Source organism: Physeter macrocephalus, chromosome 18 (assembly GCF_002837175.3).
Source record: "Physeter macrocephalus isolate SW-GA chromosome 18, ASM283717v5, whole genome shotgun sequence".
Taxonomy (NCBI): Eukaryota; Metazoa; Chordata; class Mammalia; order Artiodactyla; family Physeteridae; genus Physeter; species Physeter macrocephalus.
The window spans coordinates 49,361,311-49,386,980 of record NC_041231.1 but is presented as its reverse complement, the minus strand read 5'-3'; the positions used below and the strand labels follow the sequence as shown (position 1 = coordinate 49,386,980).

The 25,670-nt window shown below is 42.1% G+C and overlaps 1 protein-coding gene across 9 annotated transcripts in view; it reads right to left on the bottom strand.

The window, feature by feature from the left end:
- Positions 1–25,670, bottom strand: part of ACKR2 (atypical chemokine receptor 2) — a 112,120-nt gene that overhangs the window by 22,865 nt on the left and 63,585 nt on the right. For 7 of the 9 annotated variants that reach the window (XR_008615835.1, XR_008615837.1, XM_007106779.3 and 4 more), the window contains 2 exons: positions 23,540–23,830; positions 15,043–15,156 (listed from right to left, as the gene is read on the bottom strand). The gene's annotated coding sequence lies outside the window, so the exon portion shown is untranslated. Of the gene's footprint in view, positions 1–15,042; positions 15,157–19,544; positions 21,246–23,539; positions 23,831–25,670 lie in introns of those variants that run through there. The other 2 variants (XR_008615838.1, XR_008615836.1) reach the window with 2 other exon arrangements.

The following is a 25,670-nucleotide window of genomic DNA, read 5'->3' as shown; positions in this document are numbered from 1 at the left end:
AACAAATATCGTATATTAATGCATATATGTGGAACCTAGAAAAATGGTACAGATGAACCAGTTTGCAGGGCAGAAATTGAGATACAGATGTAGAGAACAAACGTATGGACATCAAGGGGGGAAAGTGGTGGGGGCTGGGGGTGGGGGTGTGTTGAATTGGGAGATTGGGATTGACATGTATACACTGATGTGTATAAAATGGATGGCTAACAAGAACCTGCTGTATAAAAAAATTAAATTAAACTTAAAAAATTTTTTAAAAGAGATTTAAAAAGCAGAGGAAAAAATAAATTAAAAATAAAATAAGAAAATTCTCAACCGGTGAGGTCAAGTGTAACTCAGAGTCAGCTGAGATCACACTGTCCTTTGAAACGGAATGAAATGGGCTTGCCTCCAGCAGGGAACTGCCCCTGCTAAAATTCCCAGGAGCTTATGTTGTCATGGTCACTTCGAGCTCTGAGTCTTTGTATCCTGGAACTCCTCAGCCCGCTCACAGGTCACCTCCCACAGCTGTTCCCTGCCCTAGCAGAGCCAGGAGTGGGACTCACCCCCGTCACTCGACTTTGTCTTCTCAAAATCACTCACATGACTCATTCGTGAGCATGACAGATATTCCTTAGGTTTGGGGCAATGGTTGGGTTTCAAGTTGCCATGTGCCTGGGCCACTCTCCATCCTCTGACTCCCCTCCCCACAGATACACTCCTCTCATTAGTGAAGATCAGCCTCTGTAATGCCTCAGGTCTCACCCAACAGCACAGAAGACCTGGCAGAGGCTCTGAGATGCCACCCTACCCTGTCCCCATTCTCACCCAGCCCCTAGGGGTAGAAGGGAATAATGTAGCGATACATATTCCTCCCCCTTAGAACTTCATTTTTTGTGACGATGGATTTGTGGGCAATGTGGCAAAGCCTTGGACTCCTTCTCAGAATAATGTTTTTAAAAACACAAAACAAAATATGTTAAAAATGAATTGTAGCCCAGAACTGGAAACAATCCTAATTGCCCTTCAGTGGGCAAATGGTTCAACTAATTGCTAATGTGTCTACCATGGAATACTTCTCAAGGATAAAAAGGAACAAACTATTATCTACACAATTTGGATACATCTCAAGGGAATTATACATAATGAAAACAAGGCAATCTCAAAAGGTTACACACTTCTACAAACTTTTGAAAATACGTAAACCTCAAAAGGGTAGAGACTTCCCTATATAACATTCTTTTTTTTTTTTTTTTTTTTTTTGTGGTATGCGGGCCTCCTTCTGTTGTGGCCTCTCCCGTTGCGGAGCACAGGCTCCGGACGCACAGGCTCAGCGGCCATGGCTGACGGGCCCAGCCGCTCCGCGGCACGTGGGATCCGGCCAGACCAGGGCGCGAACCCGGTTCCCCTGCATCGGCAGGCGGACGCGCAACCACTGCGCCACCAGGGAAGCCCCTAACATTCTTGAAATGACAAAATTGTAGAGTTGGGGAACAGAATAGTGGATGCCAGGGCTTGGGAAGGGAGAGGGAGGTAAGAGTCTGCCTATGAAAGAACAGCATGAGGGGTCCTTGTGGTGATGGAGTTGTCTGGGGGCACACATATCTACACATGTGATAAACTGCATATAAAACTGGTGAAATCTGAATAAGGTATGTGGGTGGATAGAGCAATGTCAGTTTGCTGGTTGTGACAATGTACTATAATTTTGCAACAGGTTATACTGGGAGAAACTAGCTGAAAGGTATACAGGATCTTTCTGTATTATTTTTTGCAAATGCAAGTCTACAGTTATGCTAAGATAATTTTTTTTTAATGTAAAAAATTATTCTGGGGCTTCCCTAGTGGCGCAGTGGTTGAGAGTCCGCCTGCCGATGCAGGGGACGCGGGTTCATGCCCCGGTCCGGGAGGCTCCCGCATGCCGCGGAGCGGCTAGGCCCGTGAGCCATGGCCGCTGAGCCTGCGCGTCCGGAGCCTGTGCTCCGCAACGGAAGAGGCCACAACAATGAGAGGCCCGCGTACCGAAAAAAAAAAAAAAAAAAAAAATTCTGAAATGCAGTTCTTAAAGTATTTTAAAAACACATTTACGATATAGTAATATATGCATTTCATTATTGACACATTTAAAAAGATCTAGGGACAAATCTTACAACTACCATGACAGTGATGAATATAAATGATATTTTAAGATACCTGTGAGAAGGTCCTGCTAATACTACTGTTTTGTTCCTTACATTCACAATCAAAGTTGTTAATTTTGTCAGAGGTTAATGAGAATAAAAATGTAAATTTTCTTCCTATCTAAATTCAGGTTTCCCTGAGTCACATCATGGGCCCCCAAGTTAAGAACTCCTGCCTTGTTTAAAAGGGCAACTAGCCTCCTCTGTCTTACAGGCTATGATGAACACAGAGGGCAAAGAACAGTAGTGGAAGCACCTCTGGAAGAGACGGTGGTCGCCCTGCATTGGTCACGGCAGGGTGGGGCGTTTTTGAAACGTTAATTGATGTTTCCCCCTATTGACTTCCCCTCCACACAAATAGCCAGACCTTAGGAAAGATCTTTCACTTTTCCTTGTCCTTAGGGTACAGGAGTTTGAGGAAATTAAGGTTCTCTTTCTATCCTACATCACACTAAAATATTATTCCCCAGGCTGGGGAGAAGATGAGAGGCCTGAGGGAAGCACGTCAATCTAGACACTAGACTGACCCTGTGCTCTGCCTCCCAGTCAGAGACCTGGGGTTTGTGCAATCCAGGGGAAGAGAGACATGGCACGCGGTGAGTCCAAGGTGAGTATGGCCACAGGCAGCCCCATCCCACTCCCTAGCTTGGCACAGAAGCAACAAAATGAATTGCCAGGCCTGAAGGTTCTGGTGGACCATACTGAGTGTGGATGTATAGGGCTGGTGACCAACAAGGAGGCAGGAAATGATGTCTAAGTGGAGGCCCATATGGACAGATTCTACCAAGAACCATGTGGCGCAGTGCTTGCCTGGGCCTTGGCACTGACTGAATCTCTTAGACCTGATGCAATTCTGGGCAAAGGGTGACCCTCAAACTGACTGATATTTATTTGCCATTATCCTGTGGATCGGAGTCTCAAAACAGAAAATAAGTTGTTCTAGAAAATATAATCCTATTTTCTTATATACTTGAGTTTGTGGTCAAGAGCTAGTGGCATAGCTTCTGCAGCAGGTGCTGTGCTGGTGCTCCTATACTCTACCCTCACTTGTACCTACTTAGTATACACTGGCTGACTCCCTACTGGAAACACCCACGCTGCTTTGTCTGAGGGCTTGCTCTGTCTACCAAAGCCTGTTTCACCCCTGCCCACCAGTGCCGCACGCCAGAAGTTCCAGGGAAGTAATGCCTCTCGCTGCCTCAACAGCCCTCAACCAATGGCTGTGGTGAGTTGTTACAAATATAGCCCACATCCCTTGCCCTTTGGGTGACATAACTCTCAGGTGTATGGTCTATACTGTTTTCTTGAATTTCTCCAATGGGATTACACTCCAGCTACCCACAGATGTAACTGGGTTGATAACACATCCTTTAGGTGACCTTCCCTCCCCTGCCTCACTTCCCCACTATCCTGTCTGTGTCTCCATCTCCCAAATAAACTACTACTTGAACCACATGACATTGCCAATGGCAGACCTTCTTTGCCTTGTTAAAAAAAAAAAGGCAACTTTATATAGTTCAAACTAAAATTTAGCTCAAATCTCTGTCTCTGGGTCTGCTAAGACATTTATCTACATACTCCATCCAAGAATTGTGCCTTTGAGTTGCCACCCAGCCACCTCTGCGGTGGATCAGTGGGAGGAAACTGCTGAACCAAATCCAGGAGAATGAACCCCTGAGATCTAGAGAAGACCAGTGTGCCTCCTCAGGTTCCACAGGACAGTGGGTCTCAGGAGAGGTGAGGCAAAACAACACAGAGGCTGCTTCAGGTTGGGGATATGCTCCACCCAGATATTACATATCACAGTGGGAAATGTAACCATAAAATGAGGAAACCATGAGATAATAAAATGCTGTAACTGGAAATGTGATGAAGTGTTTGGAAGCAGAAGCGCTGGGTGTGGGCTGAAAATCTGCAAAAAGGAACATTTGTATGATCTCAGGAAGGCGACTGTGAAAAGTACCAGGGCCCTATTTGGCCTGATTCCAGGCCTGCCTCCTAGAGAACTCAGTCCCTTGGAGGTGGAGGGCTCTGGGCATATAAATGGTCTGGAGAACACTTTGGCTAAATCAGAACCCCGAACATAGGGACTTCCCTGGTGGCACAGTGGTTAAGAAATTAAGCCCGTGCACCACAACTACTGAGCCTGAGAGCCACAACAACTGAAGCCTGCGCGCCTAGAGTCCGTGCTCCACAACAAGAGAAGCCGCCTCAATGAGAAGCCCGTGCACCACAACGAAGAGCGGCCCCAACTAGAGAAAGCCCGCGTGTAGCAACGAAGACCCAACGCAGCCAAAAATTAATAAACAAACAAATAAATAAGAGCCCCGAACATAACATAGCACGTTAGCCACCCAGAAAAATTAATCTGCCTCCATGGCTCAGAGGGTGTGGGGACCACCCCACTAGGCAGCAGGCAGGAGCAGAACTTGGACCAGAAGCCAGGCCTGTTTCCACCTGAGCAGATACTTTTGCCTGTAACCCACAGGAGGAAAAGCATTTTACCCAGCAGTCCACTGCACAAGTTACACAAAATAATAATTACCCCGACTACCCATAATGTGCTTTGATATTTTCAATTCTATTGTTTCACATTTCTTAAATGCTGGACATGACACCTTAACTGATTTCACAACTCACTTCTGGGTGGTGACCCACAGTTTGAAATACTGCCCTTGAATGTATCCAGAAATGAAAGGATGTGGACAGGAATGCTAGACTTCTCCTAAATACTGTGTATTTACCATCAGCCTCCATGTCCCATTCAAGGCCGCAGGGAATGCTGGGCTGGGCCACGAGAGCCTCTAAAATTCTGTAAAGTGGACATAGAGAACAGACTTGTGGTTGCCAAGAGGGAAGTGTGGGGGGTGGATTGGGAGTTTGGGATTAGCAGATGCAAACTATTATAGATAAACAACGAGGACCTACTGTATAGCACAGGGAACTATATTCAATATCCTGTGATAAACCATAATGGAAAAGAATAGGAAAAAGAATTGTATATATATGTATATACACATACATATATGTGTATATATATGTATGTATACACAGCTAATCACTTTGCTGTACAGCAGAAATTAACACATTGTAAATCAACTATACTTCAGTAAATTACAAAAAATAGAAAATAAAATTCCATAAAGTGAAGGTGGTTCCTATTTCCTAATCCAGTGATTCAGGCCAGGCATTGCCACTACTTTCACATTCTTTGCCACATCCCATACCACCTGTATTATGTATTATTGTGTGACTATTCTAAATCAACTCATCACTTTTTAAAACTTAAACACTCACACTAGCCTTGTCTTATGGAGTACTACTGGTGAAATCAAAGGATTGAAGTTATTCCCTGATGCAAAGTAAAACAAAAACACAGTGATGAAAATAAAACATGCCTTCTGTGTTCCATGTTAAATCATAGAGCTAGTGGCCCTCCCTCCCCTGCTCTTTTCACAAGAAAATAATCCAACCTCTGTATAGTTCAAGCTGTCCTTAACCCCTAGAAAGGCTTTGTCCTTCTGTCTGTCCACCTCTCCAATGATCATCAGCGCTATTATCATGGCTAATGACATTTAAACTCATTTAATCTTCACACCAGCCCTATGAATTTCTCGGGTCACTCCATTTTACAGATGAGGAAGCAGGTATGGAGAGATCAGGCAGACTTGCCCATAGTTAGGAAGTGATGGAGCCACGTTTTGAACACAGGTCGTCTGACAGCAGAGCCTATGTGCCTAACTACTACGTTGTACTGCCCTCCTCTGAAGGTGCCCATCCCTAATGTCAGCCCTAGTGTTGCCTCTTACAGGAGAGCTTCCTGGACTACCCGTCCCGTAATATTGTTCTTCCTCTATTCCCAAAGCACTCACTTCTTGCCTGTTTAATTCATTTGAAGGTTAATCATAAACTACTTGGAGACACTGCCTCTACCAGGCTGGGAGCCTTGAAAGGATGGCTACATGTTATCCTTCTGTGTATCTCTGCGTCCAACAGCCTGTCTGAGGCATTGGAGGCCTTCGGTGTCTCTTGGGCCCTGTGATCTCTCCTTGTTATTTAACAAACGCCCAGCACTCTTTGCAAGTCTCCAGCTCACAGGCTGGTTTCCAGTAAACCAGCCTGGGAAAAGTCAAAGGGTAGGGAAGATGAGTCAGAGACAATAGAATCAAGAGGTCTTAACCTGGGTCCACAGATTCCCAATGGACCCACGCCTAGTATGCAGGACGTCTCTGAACTTAAATGGGAACAAGATTACATCCTTATTTCCACTGGCTTCTGATGGAAATTCAGCATTTCCTTCAAATGGAATTCGACCTGTGACTTTGTCACCAGTAAAGTCACTGATAGTTTCATTTCACGTCACTATTATAGCAGACAATCTCAAAATATTTATACTCATCATTTCCTGGAAATTCTGGTCGTTTTCAGACTCACTGCTATATCCTGTATTTAAGACATCAGTAAAGAAACACATATATAGCATATACCATGCCACAGTAGGAAAAAATAGCTTAGATCTGTATTTTAATAGGATTGGCATTTCTTGGCAATTTCAATAGGATCAGTGATCTTATATGTCTTATTTTAGACTTTTAAAAACATGATTTTGAGATGGGCCCATAGGCTTCACCGGACTGCCAGCGGAAGCCACGGTACAGGAAAAAGGTTAAGAGCTGGGTTTGGAGCAAGAAAGATCTGAGTTCAAACCTTAATTCTGCCATTTACAAACCAAGTTACCTGGGCCTCAGTTCCCTCATATGCATAATGGGGATTACTACCTACCTTACTGAGTTAGCATCTAGCATCTGAATAAAGGTGATATCCAAACCCAGCCTAGACTGCCTCGTGAGGCAGACAAAGCCTGGGGATAGTGGAGCCCTCAGCTTCCCACCTCTCCTGTCAGAGAAGTCATTTGTCCCCCTCAGTGTGGCTGAGACCAGCTCCCTGTGGCAGGACAGAAAGGCTAACTTCAGACCCTTCTTAGATAGTCTATCCCATTTCTGATCCCAGAATCTGCACCCCACTCCCCAAATTGGCTGACATTATGAGTCTCACAAGAGGGGCCAGTCACCCTCCTTTAAGCACTGACATGCATTTCCACACTTTTCCACTGGGTGGAGCTGGTTCACACTCTTAATCTGTCAGCAGGACCAGGAGCAGAGCCAGAACATTTCAGAGTTGGGACCATCCCCCAACCCAGCCCCTGCTTCCTGATGCTCCCCCCTCTCCCGCCCCCAACCACCCTAATTGAGCCTGACGTGCAGAAAAGTGCCCCCATCTGTGCTCCTTTCCAGTAACCCACTACTCTTAGAAGGGTGGTGACTCTCCTGACATTTAATATCATAGATTAGTTTTGCCTGTTTTTAAACTTTATTTAAACATAGTCATATTGCACATATTCTTTTGTGTTTGATTTCTTTTGCTTAACATTATGTTTGTGAGAGTACATGCCACTGTAGTTCATTTATTCTCATTGCCCTATAGGTTCCATTGGGTGAATATTCAATAATTTGTTTGTCTGTTTATTGTTGAGTCAGCATTTGAATAGAGTCCAGTTTAGGGTTTGCTTTGTGGTTGCTCCCTGGAGGATGGTATCCATGCCTCCACCCATCCAAAACTGGTTAGGAGCTGGAGACTAATGATGCAATACACTCACAAGAGGATTTGAAAGATTAGTCACATAGCAAAGCTTTCTGGGGAGAGCAAGGCCCACATTCAAACCAGCCTGCTTAGCTTAAGCAGAAGGGGCAAGTGGATCTAGTTTTTACAGTGGTTGGGGAGAAGACTCCCTCTCCCACGGGCTGAAGTTTGAGTGGTCTTAATATCCCAATCATGTCAAGGAAGCAAGTACCCGGGTTTTCTTATTGGCATGTCCAGGAGTGGGGCAAAAAAAGGAAAAGTGGAGTGATGGGGCTTGTAGGCTATCATGATCAAACATCAAAAATAGAATCAGAGGGCTTCCCTGGTGGTGCAGTGGTTAAAAATCCGCCTGCCTATACAGGGGATACGGGTTCGAGCCCTGGTCTGGGAAGATCCCACATGCCGTGGAGCAACTAAGCCCGTGTGCCACAACTAACTGAGCCTGTGCTCTAGAGCCCGCGATCCACAACTACTGAAGTCCGTGAGCCACAACTACTGAAGCCCACTCGCCTAGAGCCTGTGCTCTGCAACGAGAAGCCACCACAATGAGAAGCCCATGCACCGCAACAAAGAGTAGCCCCCACTCGCCGCAACTAGAGAAAGCCCATGCACAGCAACGAAGACCCAACACAGCCATAAATAAATAAATAAATAATAAAGTAAAATAAGGTACTAAAAAAAAAAGAATCAGATTCTTTATTACACCATTAGTACAAGTAGTACTGCTATGAACATTCTTATATAAGCCTTTTGGCAAATATTACCCATTTCTCATGGGTGTCTCTAGGAGTGCAATTGCTGGGGAAAATATGTTTGTCTTGGGTAAATACTGCCAAATAGTTTTTCAAAGTGATTGTACCAAATTACATTCCATTCAACATGCCAGTTTGTCTATCCAATCTGCAACTGAGGGACATTTGGTTTGTTCCCAGTTTTCTGTGATTACAAATAAAGCTGCTATAAACATTCATATGCAGGTTTTGGGGTGAATATAGGTTTTCATTTCTCTTGGGTAAAAACTAGGAAAGAAACAGCTAGGTTGTATGGTAAGTATATGTTTAGCTGTGTAAGAAACCAGGCAAATCGTTTTCCAAGGTGGCTGTACCATTTTGCATCTCCACCAGCAAAATATGTGAGTTCTAGTTGCTCCACAATCCCCTAAGTACTTGGATTGGTCAGTCTTTACTTTTAGTCATTCTACTAAGTGTGAAGTAGTATTTCATTGTGGTATTTATTTGCATTTCCTTAAGAACTAATGACATTGAATATATATGGATGCCAACTTGCCATCCATATATCTTCTTTGGTGAAGTGTCTTTTCAAATCTTCTGTCCATTAAAAAAAAAAAAGGCTGTTTTCTTACTACTGAGTATAGAGGGCTCTCTGTTTATCTTGGATATAAGTTCTTTATCAGGTATATGGTTTGCAAATATTTTCTCCTAGTTTGTGACTTGTGTTTTCATTATTGTAACAGTGTCTTCTGAAGAGCAGTAGTTCTTAATTTTAGTGGAGTACAAACAATTTTTTTCTTTTATGGGTTGTGCTTTTCATGTCTTATCTAAGAAATCTTTGCTTACCCTCAGGTCACAAAGGTCTCCTCCTATGCTTTTTCCTAGAAATTTTATAATTTCAGGTTTTACATTTAGGCCTGTGATTAATGAACCTATATTACCAAAACTTCAGAAGGTATTATTTGAAAGGGGGTTCTGATAATGGACATATTGAAAGAGGTCAGAGTTTATGTCCAGTAAAACACTGAAGATATATAAGAAGGGCCATAGTTTCTGTGCATAGAGTCAAAACTTAAGGATTTCTGCTAATCCAGAGTTTATCTTTCAGAAGAAATGGCATGAAGTTCTAGGGATGATGGGGGCTGCTTTCCTCCCTGTATCCTCCCTTTGATAGATGTACCATCTACATATAGTACATATTTGGTAGCCTACAAATATGCCCTTTCAGGCTGTAAATAATTTCACAGTCTTGCCTTTGTTTCCCTGCTCCTCAGAGAACCATTTGTTTGGCCTTTCAAAAAGTTAAGAGTTGGGAGGGAGACTTGTTTAATGTAACATGACAAGCAAACCCTAATAGCATAATAGCATAACAAATACATAGAGAGTTCATCTTGCAATCAGGATAATTAATTTTTTTTTTCAATTTTTGGCTGCGTTGGGTCTTTGTTGCTGCGCGTGGGCTTCCTCTAGTTGCGGCAAGCGGGGGCTACTCTTTGTTGCGGTGCGCGGGCTTCTCATTGTGGTGACTTCTCATTGCAGAGCACAGGCTCTAGGCACGCAGGCTTCAGTAGCTGCAGCACGCGGGCTCAGTAGTTGCGACACGCGGGCCCTACAGCATGTGGGCTTCAGTAGTTGTGGCATGCAGGCTCAGTAGTTGTGGCGCACAGGCTTAGTTGCTCTGGGGCATGTGGGATCTTCCCAGACCAGGAATACAACCCATGTCCCCTGCATTGGCAGGCGGATTCTTAACCACTGAGCCACCAGGGAAGTCCCAGGATAATCTGTAATGAATAACTTTTAACAATTGTCCACCAATGTCCAGGATCTACCTGAACCAATAGAAGTATTATTCCTCTTATGGAGTGAAGAACCTGGGATACTTCTTTAATTTTAGAGGTTATTTTTTTCTATCTACCTTGAGCCACAGTTAAGGTTCATGAGCTCTTTTATTCTTCCTTTACAGAGGCAAAAGACAACTTGGTTTGTGAAGCCCCAATGGCATTAGTTGCATTAGGCCTTGTTCTAGAATTCCCACAGGTTTTACAATGGGCCTTGCAAGTTAAAATAAAAAACAGTTCCAAGGATTAGCACTAGAAAAAGGACATAAAACCAAATGTTCCTATAGGTGAGTAGTTCTCTATAATACAAAGCAGCTAACCAGCAAACATGCTATGTCAGGGAGGATCCATGTCTTACTTAGGTAGCCTTTAGGTGAGGGAAATTTTTATAGCATTTAGCACACTGTGTCCCAAAGGTGGAATAAGCAGCAATCAGAGAACTTTAGAGACAATGCTAAAGTCTGTTGTGCACCAACTACCGGGTGGTCATGGGTCACCACTGAAAAAGACATTTGAGGGAGAAGCTATGATGGAAAGGGGCAGGGAAGAGAGACCCTCCTGATATGCAGCAGTAAACTACGGTGGTAAGCAAGGTGAGGACTTAAGAATCCTATAGTACTAGCCTGGCAGTCTTCTCTTTCACACACTGGACCTGAGGGTATTTATCTGGCATCTCCACACAGTCCCACACTTTGTGGTCTTCACTCAGTGCATCTTGAATGCCACAAAGTAACCCCCTTTTCCTTCTAGGCTAAAGGCTTCCCAGGGCTTTGGTGGTCTCTATGAATTGTATCAAGATTTACCTTGTTTGCTGTCAGTTTTGATGTAGTTGTGGCTGGTCACCCTTGCACCCTTGAGGATGGTCTACAGCCTCACAGGGGCCATAGGGATGGCCAAGACAACATCATAGGGCTCTTTCCATCTAGGTTCTTTATTGAAATTCCTTTTCGTAGACCCTGTATCCTGCTGGAACATGCGTGCTATATGGATTCTAGGGTGGCCTGGGCTGCAAAGGAACCCAGGACATAACTGAGTACTTGACAAAAAGAATGCAAAGGACAAGTAAGAAAGCTCTCAGGGTTGGAGTGACACTACTGGAAAACCAGCTAGATAACAATGTTGATATGGCTTGGGTATCAAGATCTGGTAGACTGAAGAACTGCAGCGTCAGAGTTCATCTTGATCTTGGAAGGGTTTCAGGCCATGTAAAGCCCCCTTGTTGCTGTTTAGTTTTGCTTAGTGCCATAATTTTGCTTCTAGCTCAGAGCTTTGGAAGTTGGAAGGGATGTGTGGTTTGTAATGTATACATGTTTGAAAAGTTGTCCCATAAAATGAGAACATTAGTCTGAGTTTAGATACAAGTCTATCTTTTCCCAGACAGGAATGCATTTTTTGAGTTCTTCTGCCTGTGTTAACATCTGCCTTCCACTAGCGGTCGCCTCACACTACCCAGAGAATAAGCCTAACAACTCAGATCCAGTGGACAACTCCTAACCATTGGATCATCTTTTTTGGGTGCTTTCCCCCAATACCAGTGACAGATGAAAGGCAGTGCACTTAAGAAAAAAACCAATAAATTGGAAAACCCAAGTCAAACCTAGCATTTTTATTCTATAGGCAGGGAGGAGAAGGAGGGACTTGCGACCACAGGTTGCCCATCTTGGTGGAGGCTATAAATAGGTAGCACAGGATAGGAACCTGCTAGTGTGTGGGCAGCCTTTTCTGTATCAGGGCCCCATTTTGTAGAGGCTCTTCGGTGGTTCTTACACTGGAAAGTGACAAGGGGCTAGAGATCAGAACAGGGAGACTATAAATGTATTCACACAATGGCCTGCTTCATCTCAAGCATTTCCCTTGATGTACTTCAGCTGCTTTAAATAATAAACAAAGCTTTCCTGGGGAGAAATTAATACTTATAAATCCAATACACTAAACTTTAAATGTTAGGAATCTAAAGGTCTCTTAAATGTCTCAATATTAAGAATAATTTAGTAAGATTTCACCTTAGAAAAATGTATATTGCTCAAACATTTCAAACCAGTTACAAAGCTGTCATTCTACCAGACCAAACCTACCCTTCTTGTGACAAATACATAAAGCATCAAATATGTAAAGCCACTTACTTACTTCACACACACAAAATATTAATGCTAATGGGTCTCTTCTCTTAAATATTTCTATGCTTTATTCTGAAGCTTCCCAGGTTGAAAGATGTTTACCCACCTAAGGAAGGAAGTTACTATACCAGTGTCTGCTAGCAGACTGTTGGGCTGGGAGGCTGAGAATCTTATTGAGAACCCATGGGCAACACTAAGCTCTATATATGTTTATGTTAATGACTCCAAAATGTCAAAGTGGTAATACTTGGGTGAAATAATATAATATAATATAACATAACATAATATAATACAAATATAGTATACAATATCTTGGATTTTCTTTAAAATACTCTAGGAAAAAAAAGAAAACGTTGGGACTTCCCTGGTGGCACAGTTGTTAAGAATCTGCCTGCCAACGCAGGGGACACAGGTTCGAGCCCTGGTCCGGGAAGATCCCACATGTCGCGGAGCAACTAAGCCCGTGCGCCACAACTACTGAGCCTGCGCTCTAGAGCCTGCAAGCCACAACTACTGAGCGCACCACAATGAAGAGTAGCTCCCGTGTGCCACAACTCGAGAAAGGCCACGCACAGCAACGAAGACCCAATGCAGCCTAAAATTAATTAATAAATAAAGAAAAGTTAATACATAAATATATACCTAAATACATAAATAGGGGAGTGATCATCTAGTCCACTTCCCTGGGTTCAAGTTTTATGTTACGCATTTTTCTCCCTAAAAGTCCACAGCTCTTAGCCATGTTGATTTTTTGAATCAGTTTCAAAATCTTAAGAAACATAAATGTATATATGTTAAGATATGTAAATACCTTTACATAAATATCTCTAGAAACCTTTGAACTTGAAGACCTGATGGAACTGTGCATTCTTTCATATTCATAGGACTATGTAACTCTTGAGGATCTTTAAAATTAGATCCAATTGGATTTTGGATATTATATATATATACATATATATATGTGTGGGGTTTTTTTGGCCGCGCCACGCGGCATGCGGATCTTAGTTCCCCAACCAGGGATCAAACCTGTGGCCCCTGTAGTGGGAGCGTGGAGTCCTAACCACTGGACTGCCAGGGAAGTCCTGGATTTTGGATATTTCACATGGTTTTCTTCTGACTCAAGGGCAGAACGTATAGGTTCATGCTACTAATATTCCCTTTGAGTCAGAAAATGTCTCCTAACTGCTATTTTTAACAGTTTCTGTATTCTTCATGACACCAATAAACGAGCTAATAACATGACTGAGTAGCAAACTCAACAGTAATGCTCAAGAGTGTTTCTACTTAAATTCTTGATTCTGTGATTGTACTTCCTTTTCTTTTATACTGAAAATCTTGATTCCTAAAATAATAAACACAGTCACTAGTATGTTCATTCTAACACAAGAAAATGGTTTAAAAATACCATATTAATATGATCAATAAAGCTACAGAATAAAGTCTAAGATTTTTTATGCAGTTTCTTTTTTAAATTGTCTCCGAAAGTGTCACTCCCATTAAGTATATGTGGGTAAACCATGCTCTAGAGGTGTGCTGTCCAATACAGTAGCCACTGGCCATATGTGGCTATTGAGCACTTGAATGTCCGAATTGAGAAGTGGTGCAGGTATAAAGCACACACTAGATTTCAAAGACTTAGCACAATAAAAGAATGTAAATATCTCATTAATAATTTAATATTGATTATATCTTGACAATATTTTCAATATTTGGGCCTTGACTGGCAAGCAGGACTGCCCCACAACTGGAGTATTAGTAAGCAGAAGATAAAGAAACCACCCACTCATGCAGATGAAACTTGCCCTCCAGCACCCCCTACTGATAGACTTAACCCTGAGCCTACTGACAGGAAGAAATGTTCTAATATCACAAGCAAAGCAATGAAGCGTGGATTTGGAATAAGGAGGCATTAAGTGACAGCTGGGACACCTCTAAAGGTAGGAGGGCTTGATCTTTTGCTATCAAGGGCCTTTTACAGGTACATAAAAGACTTCCCAGAAAAGAATTTCACCAATAGCCTTAATGAGGTTTTGTCACTTCTGCTGGGTGGAAATTTCCTTGTTTTCTCACAGATCTCTGACTCAGTCTGGCAATGATAAGAGTTTGTTTGTTTTGCCTTAAACATTTCGTGAAATTATGGTCCCAGGATCAGTCTTGGAACTTCTGGGCCATCTCTGGTATAACCAATTCCAAATTATACAAAAGAGGGACCAAAATGTTTTAAATTAACTGACTGGAGAGATGCTGGAGTTTCCTTCCTGACCCAGACAGGAGCATCCATAGAACATTTATCTAACCTAAGGGGAAAGAGAGTACACCTGATTTTGAGGGGTCTGAGAGGAGAGGGTCACAACAGAGGTCAAACAGATAGACCAACAGGTTTAATTTATGATGCTTGCCGGAAGCTACAAACCCTTTCTGAAAAGTAAACCAGCCCAGGGACAGACCTTAGGTACAGCATCACCAGGAGTGGAAGGCAAGGGAGGAGAACATAAAAGTAAGACATTCAGGGATCTCATGAGCTGGGCACCTGCTGCTTCATCCTACATCATACCTCTGTTCTTCTGCTGTGTTGCTCTATATCCTGTTGACTATGCCAAATCGTCAGGGGTGGCGGAGTCACAGAAAAAAATTTCAAAGCAAGATGCTGTCACTTGTAGGGACTACACTGCAGAAGAAAAGAAGGGAGAATCAGGTCATGGTGGATGGGCCTCTGTCCCAGATTCCTCCTGCCTCTCCTTATGTTCCCTGGGGAACCTTATAGTTGAGGGACACCACTTCAAGTTTCTGCCATGTCCTGTTCTGTGTCCCTTTTGCCTCTCAGTTGACACAATGGAGAGACAACTCAGAGAGCAAAGCCACGTGGTGAAAGGACAAAGTGCAGGGGGGCTGGTAGTCCAGAGGCCTTTCTAGTCCCAACTCTGAAATTGGCGTTTTGTAGGAATAAGGCCTCTCTGGGCTTCAGGGCCTTTATCTGTAAAGTTAGAGCTGTTCCAACTCCAGGGCCCTATCAGAAAAGTCAAAGGATGAAAGAGCTGACAGAGCTAGGACTGGGGGAAAAGGTGAAGAGAATAAACAGCAGAGACAAAAGCCTTTGGCCTGATCTTCTGGTATTAGCATTGGGGAAGGTGACTCACTCTGGCCCACCCAGAATTGCCCATTATTCCTGGCCCACCACTCCCATTTTCTCCCCTGACCTCCTTGGGAAGAGAATTTCTGTTAAGTCATAGACAGAATGCCTTAGTCATCAACTCAATAGGTGCTATTGCCTAGAGCACAGTCACATGGATGACTTATGTGCACTTAGTAAGCTAATCTTGTTCGAAAGCTGTAAGACTCCTGACACACCTATGTGGACACGGAAGATAGCAATTTTGCTGCGCCTTGCCTCTACCAAAGCCCAGGTTTACAGCCTCCTAGGTACTTTGCACTGGTCAAATAACATGTCTGATACATCCAACCTCTGTGGCCCTCTCACCAACCCTCATCTCTTCTCTCGTTCTGTCCACCCAAAGCTTGCCCATTCTTCCACCCTGCTCAAGTCTGTTATCCCCCAGACCGGCTCTGTCCCTTCTCTAATTCTCCAATATCAGGTGGCTTGATGTTCCCCTCCCCCAGGAGTGTTCTGCCCAGCAGTGTTCTGATTAGCTGTCAATAAATGGGACCATGAAGACTGTAACAAAGATATTACTCATTTGGTCAACTATTACACACAACTATGGGCCAGCCCTTATATCATCCTCCTGTTTTATTTAGTGTGCCCCACCAAAATTGTAGGTACTTCATAATATAATTTTATTTTCTAATATAATTCTATTTTCAGAGGTTTCTAGAGAAAAGAGTTTACATTCTGGCTTGAAAACCTTCCTTACTACACTGTATTCCTGACAAGAAGCCTCCAGAAATACCCTAATGAGCCCCTGAAATCATTGGTCTTTAATACTAAATCAGACAGAATAAAATATCTAACTGGTCTGTGGGATGAATTCACCTCTCTAAATCTCGTAGCCTCAGACCTTCCCAGAACATTCATATATAGGTGGGCTCTGGGAAAATAATAGGCCTCAGAAAATAATTTATTTTGGTTCCGTCAGAAGTGACCCTTCTCAGGATGAACTTGATCTGACTTTCTTTACCTGACATCAAAATGTAATATAAGTATCCTGTGACCTATCCCACTGAGATTAAAGCTTCTGACTAGAGCTCTTTCCCTTCCTTATTGACTTTACACATATTCTTTCAGCCTTACAGTTTCTTTTATGGGGAAGATTGAAGGGTGTTTGGTAGCTAAAAAGCAATTCAATTTCCCCTTGCCACCCAAAATTGGCAAACAACCATCATCAAGTCCTTAGTGGGCCTTCTCCCTGTGGGTGAGGGTGTCCAAGCGGAAGCTGGGTGATCAGCTGTCAGAATTCCACACTGATCGACAACTGGGAATTAGGAGTCCTGAGGGTTGTCCCAACCTCACAGCTCTGTAAGTCTCTTTCCCATGCACAGAGAGAGACAGAGACAAAGTGGACAAGCCCAACTCCTAGAGCCCTTGTATTGGCACTTGGTCAGATCCTGTGTTAAAGGTTTCTCGTGCAGATATACTGTCTTCTTAACTAAGCTGTAGGTTCCCCAGAGGTAGAGTGTCCTGCCTTTCTTTTCCTGTTCCACTCTCTACAGTACACAGCCTAGGGTTCAATATTTAAAAGGTATTCAATAACCCCCAAATTCTCTCATCCTTTTAATGGCATGCTTTAAAGTCACTAATGAATACTCCATATTCAGGGATATGGAGATACAGTTAAGACTTGGTCCCTGCACAACAGAAACCCATAATATCAGCATGTAGAAGGACTGACTTGTAATAAAGGCTATATCACAATTATAGGTGTTGGCTTATCTATACATCATAGTTATGGGTGACAGAAGTTCAAATGAGGAAAGTGAACATTTTTGCTGGTGAGATGGATGAAGAAAGTCTTGACAGATGAAATCCTTTGGACCTGGGACTCAAAGGATGAACAGTGTTTTACCAGGTGAAAGTGAATACCTAAAAACTTGGGTAGAACACTCCACTCAATGACAGCAGGATACACATTCTTCTCAATTGCACATGGAGCGTTCTTCAGGATAGACCATGTGTTAGGCCGTAAAACAAGTCTCAATAAATTTAAAAGAACTGAAATCATACAAAGTATGTTCTCTGACCACAATGGAATTAAATTAAATCAACAACAGAAGGAAATTTAGGGGATTCACAATTATGTGGAAATTAAACAACATACTCCTAAGTAACCAATGAGTCAAAGAAGAAATCACAAGGGAAACTATAAAATACTTTGAGATGAAAGAAACCAAAAACAAAATACAAAAAATTTATAGGTTACAGTGAAAGCAATGCTTAGAAGGAAATGTACAGCTGTAAATGCCTATGTTAAAAAAGAAAAAAGACCTCAAATCAAGGAATTAACCTTCCACCTTAAGACCCTAGGAAAAGTAGAGCAAACTAAACCCAAAGCAAGCAGAAGGAAAGACAAAACAAATATTAGAGCAGAAATAAATGAAAGAGAGAACAAAAATACAACAGAGAAAAAAAATTTTTTAAGTTGTTCTTTGAAAAGATCAACAAAATTGACAAAATTGAAAAAAAAAAGTTAGAAGGAAAAAAGGGAGAAGACTCAAATCACTAAAATCAGGAAAAAAAGAGGGATTAAGAAAGGAATAAAAAGGATTGTGAGGGAATACTATGAACAATTTTATGCCAACAAATTAGATAATTTAGAAGAAATGGACAAATTTCTAGAAAAATACAAACTACCAAAACTGTCATAGAAGGAAACAAAATATCTGAATAGACCTATAATAAAGGATTGAATTAGTAATCAAAAAACTTCTCACAAAGAAAAGCCCATGATCCGATGGCTTCACTGGTGACTTCTACCAAACATTTAAAGAACTACCACCAATTCTTTCAAAATCTATCAATAAACAGAAGAGGAAGGAACACTTCCCAACTCATTCTATGAACCATTATTATTCTGATACCAAAATCCAACAGACATTACAAGAAAAGAAAACTGCAGACCAATATCCCTTGTGGATATAGTCACACGCACACATACACACAAAAAAAATTCAACAAAATACCAGCAAACCAAATCTAACAACATACACTACACACCATGATAAATTGGAATTTTTTCCACGAATGCAAGGTTGGCCCAACATATTAAAATCAACCAATGTAATACACCATATTACTAGAATAAAAGACAAAAACCATGTGATCATCTCAGTAGATGCAGAAAAAAGCATTTGACAATCTTCAACACCCTACGATATGATAAAAGCATGCAATAAACTGGATAGACACTTTTCCAAAGAAACATCAAATGGCCAATGAGCACATAAAAACATACTCAACATTATTAGCATCAGGGAGACGAAAATCAAAACCACAATGAGATACCTCTTTACACCCACTGGGATAGCTATAATCAAAAAAGATGAACAATAATATGTGTGGATGAGGATGTGGAGAAATTGAAACCCTCATTAATTGCTGCTGGGAATGTAAAATGGTACAGCTCCTCTGGAAAACAATTTGGCAGTTCCTTAAAAAGTTAAACACGGGGGAATTCCCTGGCTGTCCAGTGGTTAGAACTCTGTGCTTTCACTGCCTAGGGTGTGGGTTCAATCCCTTGTCAGGGAACTAAGATCCCACAGCCAAGTGCCATGGCCAAAAAAAAAAAGTTAAACATAAAAGTTACCATATGATCCACCTAGGTATAGATATACACCCAAGAAAATTGAAATTATATATATGTCCACAGAAAAAACATGTACATGACTGTTCCCAATAATTTTATTCATAATAGCCAAAAAGTAGAAACAATCCAAATGTCCATCAATTGATGAATGGATAAACAAAATGTGGTTTGTGTGTGTGTACATTTATATGTGTGTACACACACACACACACATATATATATATCCGTGCATTGGAATATTATTTAGCCATCAAAAAGGAATGAAACACCTATACATGCTACAACATGGATGAACCTTGAAAGCACAGTGCTAAGTGAAAGAAACCAGATACAAAAGTCCACATATTATATGATTCCATTTTTATGACATATCCAGAATAGGCAAATCCATAGACAAAGAAAATAAATTAGTAATTGCTTGCCTGGGCGGGGTGGGGGAGGCTGGGGGGAGAGAGAGGGTGACTGGGCGTGACAGTTAATGGGTATCACCCAGATTTGGCATGATAAAAATGCTGGTCTGGAATTAAAGCTGATGGTTATACAACTTTGTGAATATATTAAAAACTACTGTATTGTACACCCCAAAGGGGTGAATTTTATGGTATGTGAATTACATCTCAATGTTTTAAAACTCAGATAAGTGATGGAATTGGAATCAGTGTGATATACTTAGCATAGAAAAAAGTGGAACTAAACTTTGACTTCTATTTGATCATTTCTTGCAATAATGTTAAGGAAGAAAAGCAGAGCACAAGATTCAATGGATTGTAGTAATTCATTCTGCAAAAGTTTAATGGAGTTCTTGCCATCCTATGTAACTATGCTAGTTGCTTCAGAGTGTACAAAGCTGAATGGTGCTCAGCTCCTCTCCAAGTGTCTTAGAAGCTAATGGAGAGGTTAGAAGAGGACACAGTGGACCGATAGCCCAAAGAGGGCTGGTTCTGCTTGTCTACTCAAGCATTGCATGTGTCAGAGCAGGCCACCAGGCTTCCATTTCTGGGAGCCCCAGACAGGCCTCCCTGGAAAGACAATGACTGGTGAGATGAAGGCTAACAGGCTGCCCCAGAGACACTTGATTAAGTTACAGAATGAAATCACACCTTGATCTCTCAGATGAGAGAGAGAGAGAGAGAGAGAGAGAGAGAGAGAGAGAGAGAGAGAGAACGGGAGGAGAGAGCACAAAAGCACAGCTGTGGGCCCTTCTGTCCAGGGCCCTTGACTGAGAACAGGGAAGGATTGGGTCAGATTACTCTGACCCCTGACTTAGCTTAGTACAAGTTCCTCTAGACAAGAGGGTAGGGGAGGGGTGCTGTAAGACAGAAAAACTCAAACATAAAGAGTTGTCACACAACAGGTTTTATCAGAGATTAAGAAAACAAGGGGAAGGGGTAACTTGTACGGGGTGTACTTGAAAAAGTACAACCTGGGTGGGAAGAGATGTCCTTCCTCAACTTCAACAAAGTGAAAAAGAACAGAGGCACAGCCTGGACTGTATGGGGCCTGATAGAATAATGGGGCGTAGCTTAGCACCAAGTGATAGGAGACGGGACAGCATCACGCATAAACACCAGAGTGAGCGTGACAGTTGACTCATGTCATGGGAACAGCAATGTGAAGGAGACACAGCTAAGATCACAAGGATGAAAAGAGATGTAAGACTGGCATATAGTGGATATAGCGGGAAGATCCTAGCTTTCTTGATGGGAGCAGATTGGAGTAATAACTCTTCTGTTACCATTTTTATTATTAGGTGTGCTTCCCTGACTCTTCATATCTGAGTGGGGCCCCGAGAAACTAAGGTTACACAGAATACAAAGCAAAATGCTAGAAATGACTCAACAAAATATAAAGTGCTAGCGAAAGGGAGTGTGTTTCAAAAGGAAAATGGGTAGCATCAGGGAATTCCCTGGTGGTCCAGTGATTAGGATTTGGCACTTTCACTGCTGTGGCCCGGGTTCAATCCTTGGTTGGGGAACTAAGATCTTGCAAGCCGCACGGCCTGGGCAAAAAAAAAAAAAAAAAAAAAAAGAGAAACAGAAAAAGGAGCAGCATCAGCTTGAATATCAGGAAAGATTTTATTTACAAAGGTAGTAGCATATGAAGTTGAAAGGATACAAAATACTTTAAAAAGTGTTTTCTGATCACAGTAAATTTGGTTTGATAAATACAGAAAAGAAAAACACAGAGAAAAAAATGAAAATCACAAATTATTATTCTATACTCAGATAAAACCAGCATTAACATTTGAGGGGGGACTTCCCTGGTGGTGCAGTGGTTAAGAATCCGCCTGCCAATGCAGGGGGCACAGGTTCGATCCCTGACCAGCATTAACATTTGAGGGGGGACTTCCCTGGTGGTGCAGTGGTTAAGAATCCGCCTGCCAATGCAGGGGACACAGGTTCGATCCCTGCTCTGGGAAAATCCCACATGCCGCGGAGCAACTAAGCCCTTGCGCCACAACTACTGAGCCTGCACTCTAGAGCCCATGAGCCACAAATACTGAGCCCATGTGCCACAACTACGGAAGCCCATGCGCCTAGAGTCCGTGCTCTGCAACAAGAAGCCACTGCAATGAGAAGCCCGCACACCGCAACGAAGAGTAGCCCCCACTCGCCGCAACTAGAGAAAGCCCGCGCACAGCAACGAAGAGCCAACACAGCCAAAAATAAATAAATAAATAAATTTATTTTAAAAATAAATAAATTACATTCCCCTTTAAAAAAAAACACATTTGAGGGGTACACCTTTCCTCATTTTATTTATTTATACCTCTATTTATAAATATCTGTAATATCTATAAATATAGATATTACAGATATGAAAGTGCATGTGTTTGTGAATATATACATACATATATAGATATACCTACATACACACACACACACATACACACACACACACACACACACACACACACACATATTTCAAAACAAAAGTTTTGACTGATAAGGATTCTAACAGGGGAAATGGAAGATAAGAGAAAGACCAGGCACAGGCAAGGAAAAGAAAGCACAGAGGCAATGGAACCTTCCAGAAAGAGTATGAGCTAAACAGGACTGGATTCAGATCCTGCCTCTGCTTCTATGGAAACATAAACAAGTTACTTAACCATGCTGAACCTCAGTTTCCTCATGTGTAAATGGGGATAATAATATTTACTTGATCGAGCTGTTTTAATGATCACTTGAGCACATCAAGTACGTAGCAGTGTGCCCAGAGAATGGGAGGCGCTGAGCATGTGCTGGTGTTGTACAGCAGGCTGTTTGGGTAGCTGCATGTGGTGCTGCTTGTTTCCGATGTAAAATACTTGCAGGTAAGAGCGAGGCCAGGGACACCCTCTCACTATAGCTCAGGGATCACAAGGATTCCAGATCCCAGCTAAAGGAAAGAGTGAACTGCCCTTAAGCAACAACTCACCCAATTTCAGGAGAAATGATCTGCGCAGGGCACTTAATGCTTAGCCATCTCATGGCCTGTCATTTCCCTCTAATCAGACATACTGTACTAGGTGACAGGCCAAGGTTATGAGGTCACTTTTTCTACAGTTATTTTAATACTCATCATTCTAGAAATTCTTCTGAGTCTCATAAAACAAAGTAGCAGAAGGACTAGCTAGCACTTGCCTGCTGATTCACTGAGTGAACTTGGGTCAGGCACGTAATCTTTCTTTTCCAGGTTTTCCAGAAACAGGGTAGGCGGGTTCCTGTCCCTGAGCAAAAGCATCAGCACAGGGATGGTAATTCAGGGCCACCAATTTGGGTGAAGTGTTTGTCTGCATAATCCATTTTTCTCTCAGACTTATAGAAGTAATTGTCCATCCATCTCTGGCAAAGGAGACCATTATCCTGTCCTTATTGAGATATGGATCTAATTTAGATGTCGGCTACGTTTATGAGCCCTCAATTCATTAAGCCATCAAGACAAACAGATGGTGCCTCACAATCAGTGTCACAGGCAAAATGACTTGGAGGGCCTGGAGATCAGTCAATAGAAACCTATTTGCAGTGCCACTGAGTATAGCAGTGCCTTCCTTAAGAGGCACCTCATTCTCAGAGAATTAGCAGGCTGTAAAAATAGCCCTAAATCATTGTTGGGAGAGACAGAGTGGGGGGAAGCAGAGAGGCCATCAGTATCCAAGGCAGTGGGGGAGAGGAGAGGAGGGTTCTGAAAGGGAGACTGTCAATGGTGGGTGATCAGGAGAATTAAGAAGTCACAGGAGCCCACAGTCCCTGCCCAGCTACTGCAGCCCCAGTAGCTGAAATGCAGCTAGAGCCCCTGAAGTCAGGTACTCACCTCTGCAGAGAGATAGTCTTGAGTCAACAAGTATTTTCCATGTGCAGCACACCATCGGGTGCTGTGGGCGGAAATGTTTAACAGAGGTTCTGATGCCAGGGTGCTTGTAACCTAACGTTCATGCATAACCACGGTAACTCTCCATCATACCAAGTACCAGAAGCCAGCTGGGGAGCCCAGGTGGAAAATCATGTTTATCCTTTCTGGTGGAAAGAGCTGTTCACCTGTGGTGAACAGAAAGCGTTTGCTTCCAGCGATCGATTCTTTCTTTGCGCAATCTAGTCAAATTACCTGTACAAACACAGATTATAAAAATAAGTCAATCTTTTCAGTTATATAGCTTATAAAAGATTACAAATTTTCCAATTTTTAAAATCAGGATATAAACTACATAAAACTAAAAGACCAAATTCTGCTTACTCATTCTCTACTAAAAGACACATTTAATAAACTATATAGGATATAAAATTATATAAATTTTTTGGTCATTGTATGATTTGCATTACCTTTTAATTTTTATTGGAGTATAGTTGATTTACAGTGTTGTGTTAGTTTCAGATGTACATAAAATTATATAAATTTTTAAGATGAGATGGTTGTGTTAATTCCAAATCCAATTATCTCCAAAGCAAGGGAATGAAGCAGGAGGGCTTCAGCTCAGTTACAGAAGTTCCGCGCCCCCGCCCCAAATAACTAACAGGAAGAACAAAAAGGAATTCTGAGGAGCTTCAGCGAATCCAAGATCCATTTTTTAGTGACAACCGCACAGCTTTTTGTTGGAAAATATCAGTGAAAACAGTCTTGCATCAAGTGTAAAATGATGCAAATGTATTTCCTTATTTAATCTGTTTAAGTGCTTTCCTGTATAAATGATCCTCTCAACATCACTGGGCCAGTTTGGTCAGAGCACAGTACTATGAGAGTGAAGGCACAGTCTAACCTCTGCCACCGATCTTCAGAAGGCTGGCCCCTTGTCATTCAGTTATCTGCCCACATGTCACTGGCTACATGTGCACAAAAGTAGGAGTAGCATCAAGGATTTACCCAGGTTTCATGTTCAGTTAGTGGGATGGAAAGCAGTTCTACCAACCAAGTCAGGGAATTTAAAGAGAAGGTACAGGATTATGAGGAAGGGGTGTCCAGAGCAGGGGGAAAGAGAAGAGAGAGATAATTATGTTCAGTTACGGATGTGCTGTGGAGTCTGGAATTTTATGATAGCCTGGACCTTAGTCAATTCTCCCTGGAGACTGGTCTGTATGGACTATTGCTACTTTAAAGCAGCAGGCCTTGTCAAGGTGGTAGAGGGATGACACTACAGCATGTAGCAGCCTTCCCTATCCTTAAGACCCAGGATATGGCTTCAATAATAAAGAATATAATAAGCTACATACTGAATAGTCTTGTTTTCTGGCAGAGAAATGCTGATAGTCCTTTTCTAATGCATTCAACTTCACTACCAAGTACCACAAATTCACTCAGCTCTTGAAACATCCTGCTCCAAAACCTTCAAGGGCCACCTAATATAATATTGTCCAAGTTCTTTGATTAGCGTTTAAGGTCCTCCCCAGTGAGCTTAGGCCTACTTTCCATTATTCTCTGACTCTGCTTTAGTCACAAATTTTTGCCTTTTCCCCACTCACTGTCCTCCAAGCCAGAGCTACAATCCCATAGTCTACCTCTATTCCTCTGCCCACTGTTTCCTTTTTCTGGAATATTCCTCCAACTTATTTACATGCTAGTCATCCTTCAAAGCCCACTTATTCAAGCCCCTGTCCCAAGAAGCCTTCTTTGAAACCGCTCATTCACTACGATATCTGCCTGGATTTCCATTCAAAGCACTTATCACAGACTGTTTTTGATATTTTTCTATACCTGTTCCTTTGACCTAATCAGATGATAAATTATTTCAGGGAAGAAATTGAGTCTAATTTCTGAGTCCTGTACAGGGCACAATATACATGTCCAGTATTTGCTGACTGTGACTCTCAACTGTAGTTTGAAAATAGTCATAGATATTACCAATTTTCTTGAAAGTTTTAATATTTGTTTTAGACAAAATTCCACAAAGATCACACAGTATTTTTTTTTTTTTTTTTTTTTTTTTTTTTTTGCGGTAGGCGGGCCTCTCACT